Raw genomic sequence first — 10,343 nt, 5'->3', positions numbered from 1 at the left:
GCATTCTGCTAAACCGAATGAAAGATGCTGTAGATCCACATCTCCGTGACAGGCTTTTCAAAGGAGAGATCCTGCACAGATCAGATAGCGGCACTAAGCATAAATCTGGAACAGTCCATGGAATGAGAAGGTATTTGACAGCGTGGACAGACAGACCTTCTGGAGACTTTTGAGACACTATGGAGAGCCTGTGAAAATTAAAAATATCATCAAGAAGTCATACGAGGGTATGACTTGCAGGATAGTGCATGGCAGACAACTGACATACCCATTTGAAGTCCAAACTGAAGAGTATACACTTAAGAAATGATACTGTAATGAAGAATATACCTTTTAGGAATGATCGTCTGCTGAAGATTATACACCTAAGAAATGATCGTCTGCTGAAGAGTATATACATTAAAGAAATGACCGTCTGCTGAAGAGTATATACATTTAAGAAATGATTGTCTGCTGAAGAGTATATACATTTAAGAAATGATTGTCTGCTGAAGAGTATATACATTTAAGAAATGATTGTCTGCTGAAACATTTAAGAAATGATCGTCTGCTGAAAAACGTACGAAATGATCTTCTCCAAGGCTTTAGAACGTTTGGAAAGGCGGGTTCTCCTTTAGTTGTAACTAGCATGGATCTACGAGCACTTGCTACATGTTTATGTACCCGGCTATTGGCATGCCAATGTTCCATTTCTTTCTCCTTTTATTGTTCCAAAAGAATTCAAGTAAATATTCACTTTGAGTTTTTCACTTCAATGATTGTAGTGGCTAGTCTATTTCTGATGCTGCAGACCTGCCACATCACCAGAAAATTCCTCAGTGGACACTAATAAAGGGACTTAATGAATTTTGTTTCTCTTTAGCGAAACTCGCCCCTGGCAGCGCCAGAGAATGAATAATTGTTCGTTTTTAACGTAATAATCTGTATTGTCCTTGAGAGCAGGTGTCTAACAATTTGGGCATTACACATCACATTACGATAGCGATCGAAATATATAGACCAATATCAGACATGACATCAGACAGTTGGATCGTAATTATGCATTGATTGTCCCTTTCCTAAAGATGTCCACCTAGCTCTCTCTCTCTCTCTCTCTCTCTCTCTCTCTCTCACACATACACAAATTTACTCTTTCACTGCTTCATCGTGTATAGTAGCTCAAGACAACCCAGTAGCAGCTTCACCTGAGAATGTATCACGGCCTGACCAAAGACAACCCAGTAGCAGCTTCACCTGAGAATGTATCACGGCCTGACCAAAGACAACTCAGTAGCAGCTTCACCTGAGAATGTATCACGGCCTGACCAAAGACAACCCAGTAGCAGCTTCACCTGAGAATGTATCACGGCCTGACCAAAGACAACCCAGTAGCAGCTTCACCTGAGAATGTATCACGGCCTGACCAAAAACAACCCAGTAGCAGCTTCACCTGAGAATGTCTCACGACCTGACCAAAGACCACCCAGTAGCAGCTTCACCTGAGAATGTATCACGGCCTGAAAAAAGACAACCCAGTAGCAGCTTCACCTGAGAATGTATCACGGCCTGACCAAAGACAACCCAGTAGCAGCTTCACCTGAGAATGTATCACGGCCTGACCAAAGACAACTCAGTAGCAGCTTCACCTGAGAATGTATCACGGCCTGACCAAAGACAACTCAGTAGCAGCTTCACCTGAGAATGTATCACGGCCTGACCAAAGACAACTCAGTAGCAGCTTCACCTGAGAATGTATCACGACCTGACCTAAGACAACCCAGTAGCAGTTTCACCTGAGATTGTATCACGACCTGACCAAAGACAACCCAGTAGCAGCTTCACCTGAGATTGTATCACGACCTGACCAAAGACAACCCAGTAGCAGCTTCACCTGAGATTGTCTCACGACCTGACCAAAGACAACCCAGTAGCAGCTTCACCTGAGAATGTCTCACGACCTGACCAAAACAAAGTGTTGCGTAACGAAAATTCTCTCCTGGCTACAGCACCCAGCATCCTTCTACCCCATCAACATCCCCCATCAACAACATCCCCCATCATCAACATCCTCCATCAGCAAAAAAAATAAAACAGGCGCTCTCCGAGCCATCCATCAACTAGCATCTAGAGACTGTCTATACATCAAACACGATCCGACTATACACAAACCTCAGAACCCTTAAAAAAAAAAAAAAACGCGCGACCTAAAATAGTTTTGACAACTGCAACGACGATTTAAAAAATTGTTTTATTTACCGCCCCCTTCGTTCGCGCCCGGCGCCCTCACTTAACACCGTTTTGCGAGATACGATAACGCGAGTGCTTAACGATGAAATAAATGAGTTTCAAAAAAATTTGGAGATGCAGACAAACGATACACTACACACACATACACAAACACACACAGACACACACACAGTGACTCGTAGCGTCTATACTGTTGATAGTAGGTGATACACCCCAGGGTTCACACATAATGGATTAAGGGTTATCTCTTAAAGAGACTTGCGACTGATGTTATAACTCATTCCATGCGACGTCAGCGTTCATTCGATCGTTATATTATAAGTCAAGAGTCTTTATTGACAGCAAATTATATTTATCACTTCTCAGTCTCTCTCTCACTTTGTCTCTCTGTCTCTCTCTCTCGCTTTCTCTTTCTGTCTCTCTCTCACTTTCTCTCTCTCACTTTCTCTCTCTGACTCTCTTTCGCTTTCTCTCCCTCTGTCTCTCTTACTCTATTCTTTCAGTTTTTTTTTGTGTGCAATTTCCCATTTCTTCTCTTTTTTTCTATTCCTCTTCTATCATTCTTTTTCTCAATATTCATATCTCTCTTTTTTTTTCTCACTTTCATCCTCTACATATCTCTATCTCTTACTCTCTAATTTACCTCTTCCGTTGTCCTGCATCTTTCAGTATTCTTTTGTTCACTTTCTCTCCTGCCCCCCCCCCTTTCTCTCCTGCCCCCCTTTCTCTCCTGCCCCTTTTTCTTTCTCTCCTCTCTTCTTTTACGCGCTTTCTCCTCTCTCTCTCCTCTCTCGCGCTTTCTCCTCTCTCTCTTCTCTGTCGTCCTCTCTCTTCCCTCGCAAGCTCTCCTCTCTCGCGCTCTCTTCTCTTTTACGCCCTCTCCTCTCTCTCTCTCTCTTATCTCTCGCACTGTCTCCTCTATCCCTATTCATTCTTGCGTTCTCTCCTCTTTCTCTCCTCTGTCGCCCTGTCTCTTCTCTTTTTCTCTCTCCTCTCGCACTCCCCATTTGTTCTCGCTCCTCGCTCATTTCTCTTCCCTTCTCCCCAGACTGTTATTTACCCGAATACATCCTCCCAGCTCAAAGTAAACAACAGAGACTGAGACAGCTAGTTACCTGCATACAGACACTCACACGCCAATACTTCTCCATCGGGAACAAGTTGAATTACAGCACCAGTGCTCACGCCACGAGCAGCAATCTGGGATATCTATGTTTATATCAAGTATAGACACCCCACCCTCCGTTTCCCCCCAATAGTTTACGCCCACGAGGGTTGAAATACGACTCAAAATATAGATAATAAATTTAAAAAGAAAATTCCCACCTGTAAATAATTCGCTAGATTGTATTTGTGATGCGCCCCACCAGGGGCCCCACAGGGTGCTCTAGGAGCTATTTAAAGCTAGGATGATAAAGAAGGCTAAGCGATATTACACCTGAGAAACAGTCACATGCCGGAGTGACTATGTACACAGCAGAGTTGGACTTGCTACGCTGCACTATTGCATACAAGATAGTACCACAATACCCAATGTATGTCTTTGTATATGGATCAGTGACATATTGGTATGGAGTGTGTGTAAGTATTGACTGATTCTCTACATGCTATCTGACTAAAATACTGTTACATGTAAGAAGGAGGGTAACCTTCTTACAGGACTTCAGGTGAAGAGCACCCGCTCTATGGTGCGCCTTGCAAGCACTGGGATTCCATAGTGGACTTGTTTGAAGATGGTAGGGTGATGATTTTTTTTTTTTTTTTTTTTTTTTAAAGGAAACCTCAGAATTTGCGCTATTCATTGCAATGATGGTAGGGTGATGATATAAAGGCGCAAATTTATGGCTACATAAGATACAATAAAGGGACCTTAAACATCGTAGAATTTATTCTGTATTTTTATGTTTTAAAACTGATACTTAAGGTCTGCATACAATTGTGAAAAAAATTGAAGTTTATTTTTGTCTATAAAAGACGCTTCTAAACTTTTAATCAACTATGTGTATGAGTTCATACATGCATCTTTAGGGTAGGATGGATTATCTGTCTGGGGCTATAGTCCAGCCATTGCAGCATCAACATCTCCAACATCAACATCTCCAGCTTCAAACATCATCAACACCCGCATCTCTCGTTCTTTTCATTATTTCGGTGACATCTTGGGAATATTACCATCTCCCCCCTCCCCCCCCCCTCCCCCAAGAATCTGGTCGGACACTGCAAATCTTACAAATAACATGAAGAAAGTAATGAGGATAAAGGGGAACTGAGGCTTCTCTCTTACTCTCTCTCTCTCTCTCTCTCTCTCTCTCTTCTCACTGTCTCTTTCTCTCTTTCTCCGTTTCTTCTGTAATAACTTAATAGTAAGACGCGTAGAGGTTGGGTTTAGTCGGGTATTCCCTTAGTGACGTGACTGTACAGTATTTAAAAGTTAGAACGGAACCAGGTAAGTGAAATAACGGACGGAGAGAAGAAGAGACTGCTTGTAGTGAATCTTGACGACGTCGACTGTGCCTTGATTTCTGGAATAAATCTTTCCGTTGAACAGGCCGCGTTATCTCATTTTGTCATATTTGTTCTGTGGTGAGTTGCAGGCTTCTTACGAAACTCGCAGATAACATACCAAGTAAATAGGTCTAATAGACACCATCCACACTGCACTGAACTAGATCTAATAACCACCAACACTTCCTTTCTCTCTTTTTCTCTCCATTTATTCTCTCTCTCTTTATTACTGTCTCTTTCTCTCTTTCTTCCATTCTCTTTTCTTTTTTTTTCTCCCTTTTCTCACTTTCTCTCTGTTTCTCTATCCTTCTCTTTCTTTACTTTCGCTCTCTCTCTTTTTCTTTCTCTCTCTTTTTCTCTCCCTCTTTCTCGCTTTCTGCTTTAAATGCCAGTCATTATGTTTCATCTAATCATTCAATAATTCCTTATTTCAGTGTTTTAAGTTATAAAGCCATTTTAAAAAAAAAAGTTGTATAAGAATTAACACTAGAAAACGAACATTTAGCCTTGTCAATATATGCAGGAGAAAAACAATGTCAGCTGTCACCTGACATGACTTTTGACATGACATCAATTGAATGACCGAGAAAGGACAACGTTATTTCTTTTCTTTTTCGTTTTTTTTTTCATCCTTGTTTTAGATTTCCAACGTCTGCCACATGGAGTTTACAAAAATAAAAGGGAGGTAACAAAATTCGTCTGCGTCAAATGAAGTCCGCCAGTAATTCAACCAATCAGATTACGTGGATAGAAATCAAATAACGAGAATGGCTAAATAAATGTGGGAAAATAGCAGCCATCTTAGCAGATTAACAGAGGTTGTGTGAGTGTGTACGAGAGACAGAGTGAGTGTATTTGTTGTGAGTTTCTGAGCACGATTCTTTGTTTTGATTCTCGCACTAACGCCATTATTCCAACATGTTTTGATGGATTAAAAAAAAAAGCAATTAAAAATAATAACTCCGCCGATGGCGCATTAATATTTCAAGAAATATGTTTTCTGGGGGAAGAAGCAATTGTAATTTGCTGTAGCCTATCCATTTAGAAAATGATTCCAGATGTCTTTTGATTCCAATTATTGCACATATATTATTTACAATCTCAAAACGGAACACTATCGGTCAGATTAATAGTTTGAAAGGATGATTCATTGTTTTCCCAACATGCACCCAGATCACGTGTCCAAGAGCTCCTTCCGTCTATTGATTCTCATATTCAGAGATTTCAATAGCGACATTACCAAAGTCTAAGCATTTTGATAAAATAAAATTTAAAAGATATATGGTTGTTGAACAATAAAGTTTAACTTACTTGCACCAATGTTTAACACTTAGTTATTCAGTAGCGCATTTCAGAATCAATCAATTTAACAATAATTTGCCTCAATCCTTTAAACACACAATCATTTAACCACACAATCATTGAACCACACAATCATTAGGTACCTATTGTTTTAGTCCATTCAGCGGAGTTGGTAATTTCAACAATCCTTTTAACACTATCTCGATTACATTTAATTAAAACACACTAAACAATCAACCAATCGATTATTGAACAATCCATCTATCAATCATTGCATAATTAAACATGTATAAACTCATTTTAGAAATAATTTAGAGACAATCAAAAATTAATAATTCAAAAACAATCACACATCAATAATTCAAAGACAATCATGTCAATAATTCGAACACAATTGGAAGCACAACAAAGACCCATACATAATCAAAAATTCATCAACAATTTCCAGTTTTCTTTTTGTTTCGTTTTTGTGTGTGTATAAAGTTCATATTTTTAATAAACATAATGTGCATGATTTAAAAAAAAAAACGTTATTACACGAGTGAATGCAGAAATAGATAAAATATTTTTAACTCCCCAACTTTATTTTCTTTTTATCAGCTCCAGTTTTCAATTTTAGCATTTTAAACTCCTTCATTTGGCCGGAAGTGATGTATTTTGTTTAAAATTTAAGATCCAACTTTCAGAACGGGGGAAAAAAGGAAACGAATCAAAAGAATGTACATATTTCATTGCTTCTGCCCCAGGGTAAACTTTATTATTGCTTGTAAAATATTTTTTTTTCCTTTCGATGTCTTCTGTTTGTTTTCTAAATTGTTTCCTATTTTTCCTCGCGGGTTCTTCAAAGCATGGAAGGGTCTAAAGGGGTCTAAAGGCAATAGCAATTTTATTCATTCATTATTAAAACGCCTTTATTCATTGCGACCTAATGGAGTGCCCTGCAAGGCGAGTGTGTGTTTCTGTGTTTCTGTGTGGAGGTTTGTGTTGGTGTGAGTGTATGTGTGCGAGAGGGGGCAGTGACGGGGGGAATGTGGTAAATGTGTAAGGGAGCTTGATGTTGGGTGAGGAGGGGTGGACGGGTGCTGTTTGGGGCAGGTATGAGGGGGAGAAAGTCGATACATGGATGCTGAGAGGAATGGTTGCAGCAGCGACTGTACAAGTCTAGCATTAGCGTGTTGAAAAACAACAACTTAAAACGATTGGTAGGTAGATTTTTTTACGGTTTATAGGTAGATTATTCTAGGTTGGTAGGTAGATTCTTTAACGGTTTGTAGTTAGATTATTCTAGGTTGGTAGGTAGATTCTTTAACGGTTTGTAGTTAGATTATTCTAGGTTGGTAGGTAGATTCTTTTATGGTTGGTAGTTAAGATTTGTTTTGGTTGGAAGATTGATTTTTTTTTTTTTAATGGAAACCTCAGAATTTGCGCTATTCAGTTTTAGCTTTATCACCATAGGTTAGTAGGTAGATTCGAAGTGGTCAGTAATAGAACATATTGTTCTGTATAAACATATACACATTGCAATGATGAAACAGTTCGGTTACAACACTTTCCATGGCAGTGTAAATAAATTTGGCACCCCCAATCTTTGAGATTCCACCGTTTGAGATCTATTATTTATCCATAACGTTCCGTACAGTCAGCCACACAGAGAGGTAACACCAATAATATAACGACACAAAAAGATTATTTCCCCTAAATCTTTAATAAAAGTTATTTTTAGAATCATGTCTGAAGAAATCCGAGATTTATGAAATAAAATAATCTAAAAAAAAACAACAACGTTACGTTGATTCAGAGAGTGCCAAAAGAAAATGTTAATTAATTAATTAGGTAAATATTTTTTTGTTGTTAAAAAGTAAACATTTGAAAGTTCAATTAATTACAAGAGAGTTTCAGTCTAGTCCAGTCGTGTCCAGTTGTGTCCAATCGTCTCGAGTTGTGTCCTAAATAAAAAAAACAACAACAAACAAGCTTAAATTAATAACATCCAACAACAATGAAGCCCTTTGGTTCTAACCTAAAATACATTTCTTTTTCTAATTAGTTCATCGGATGAATTGGAATCAAAATTAAAGTTATGTATATTTGATATACAGAATGTCTGTTGTAAATGTGTATGGTAAAGTAAATGTTTATATATGAGGCTGCTTCATGTATGTCATTAAATGCTTAGTGAACTTGTATAACATTTGAATGTTATATGTTGTTACTATCCTTTTTTCATATTGTATGTTTCTAAAACACCTTTAGTATTGAGTGGCTCATTAAATTAGCCAGACTCTTGCTCCGTGTTCTGAAAAATGGCATCGAATAATTGTCAGAAAAACATCTTTCGAGAATCTACGATGTTCAGACCATAGCTACATAGTCCTATAAATAGTAGTAGCGTCTTAGAGTCACGTTGGCATTAACCATAAACCTTGTCTGTCCACGAAAACAAATTGCGTCAGAGGACTAGCCTCTAAGGACCTTAGCAATGACCAACGAGTGACACACATCACGTGACCGACTAGGACGAGGAAGTCAAAAAAAAGTTAAAGTAAAAATGGGAAAAAAAGGGGGGGGGGATATTTAGGAAGAAGAAGATGGAGTGAAAGAGATAGAAAGACAGAGAGAAGGAAAAAAAAAGAGAGAGACTGATGTCCACTATGCAAAAACTTGTGAAAAGAAAAACGCTGGACTCTGGACATTAAAAAAAATGTATTTCGGATCAGTCTATCGATCACGACAAAAAACGAATGAAGAAATGAATTAAAGAAACAAAAAAAAAAAGCAGGCGTGTATGTAAATTAACCTGGATGTGTAATCAATGAGGTAGGGTCGGTTAATTACATAGGCGTGCGGGCGATGGGTGGCAAAAGCAGGTGCATGTGGGCGCCCAGCACTAGGATGTGTGGGCGCTGCCTGCGCCGCCTTCGTTAACTGGGTTTTGTTGTCACGTCGGAGGTGGCGCAATGAATTAACGCCGCCTTCGTTAACGACCATACGCAGATATTGAATTCGCGTCAGAAAATAGATCAATTTGCCGGAATCAATTTGCTGCTACATCAATAAGGCCCCAGCATATCAAATCAACATCGAGCAACCGTGGCAAGGCTGTTTCAATCGGGAGCTTTACCCCCAAGAGATAGAATAACAAGAGGGGAAAACACGACTTTGTGACCGAAGGTGTTTTGCGATCTCCAGATGGTTGCTAAGTGTCACAGATTACATTATAGAATTGTTTGTACATTTCACTTTTGAAAGTAATATAAGCCCTCGACATGAGTCTCGGGATTTAATCCTCAAATTTAGACACTTGACGTTCAAGTCAGGATTTACCCAAGGGACGTAATTAGTATGTTTGAAATCTATTGGTTGTTTTGAATTTAAACAAAGACATTTTTGAAAAGAGTTAGCGCCAGAGAATTGGCGGTAGAAAAAAAGAAAAGTCAGTCGATAAAATAATGTTCTTGTAGCTAGTCACGTTTCTAGGAGCTCTGTTTGAAAAGCCTTTGTAATATGTTCCATATTCATTGATTTGTAATTTTGTACATAAGCTGTACTTACGTTATGTTTAAATAAAGTTCCAGAGTTTTGTTTTATCAAAGAATCGTTAATTTGTGAGTCTAGATCGTCAATTTTGTTAACTATTGAATTGAAGTAAAATCCCCGGCATAACAACACATCGTAACATCGTGCATGTTGTTACATCTGGCACAAGTGTTGTTACATTGGCACTCTCCGACAAACAAAAGTTCATGGACAACTTTTAACGAAATTTATTCAGGATCTGGGACCAATTTCTAAACTCTTCAAAGGAACTTCATTCTTATTTAACGGAGGACAGAATTTCTGTGTTTAACAGGTCAGTTGGTTATCGATAATTCTTTTATAAAGATTTTCGTTAGAGTTACGTTTAACTCACGAAATCTATTATTATATGTAATTGGCAAAAGGAATAAGACCAATATACATAATAACTGGCAATATAAAAGACCAGTAAAGCAAATAACTGGCAATATAAAAAGACCAGTAAATCAAATAACTGGCATTATAAAGAAGACCAGTAAATAATCATTTGTGCAGCACAAAGTAAACAGAAGACCAGATTTAACCAACTGTTAAACCAGAAAAAAAAAAAAAAAAAAGTACTCGGCTCAATAGATCTATATATCAAGGCTTACGACTCCAGTAGTACTTCTACTGTAAAACAAAGTTCTACTTCATAGCCAGTTACGGCATAACTAACATTGATTTGTTATATTCAAAACGTTACTATATTTCTACATTCCAAGTTGGTATATTTTTCAACATGTCTCCAAAGA

At 38.3% G+C, this 10,343-nt stretch overlaps 1 protein-coding gene across 2 annotated transcripts in view; it reads right to left on the bottom strand.

Moving 5' to 3' along the window:
- The window catches only part of LOC106051401 (uncharacterized), a 241,024-nt gene that overhangs the window by 216,980 nt on the left and 13,701 nt on the right, over positions 1 to 10,343 (bottom strand). The window lies entirely within an intron of this gene.

This window comes from Biomphalaria glabrata, chromosome 3, assembly GCF_947242115.1.
Source record: "Biomphalaria glabrata chromosome 3, xgBioGlab47.1, whole genome shotgun sequence".
In the NCBI taxonomy this organism is placed as follows: Eukaryota; Metazoa; Mollusca; class Gastropoda; family Planorbidae; genus Biomphalaria; species Biomphalaria glabrata.
This window is presented reverse-complemented; position numbering and strand designations above follow the sequence as displayed.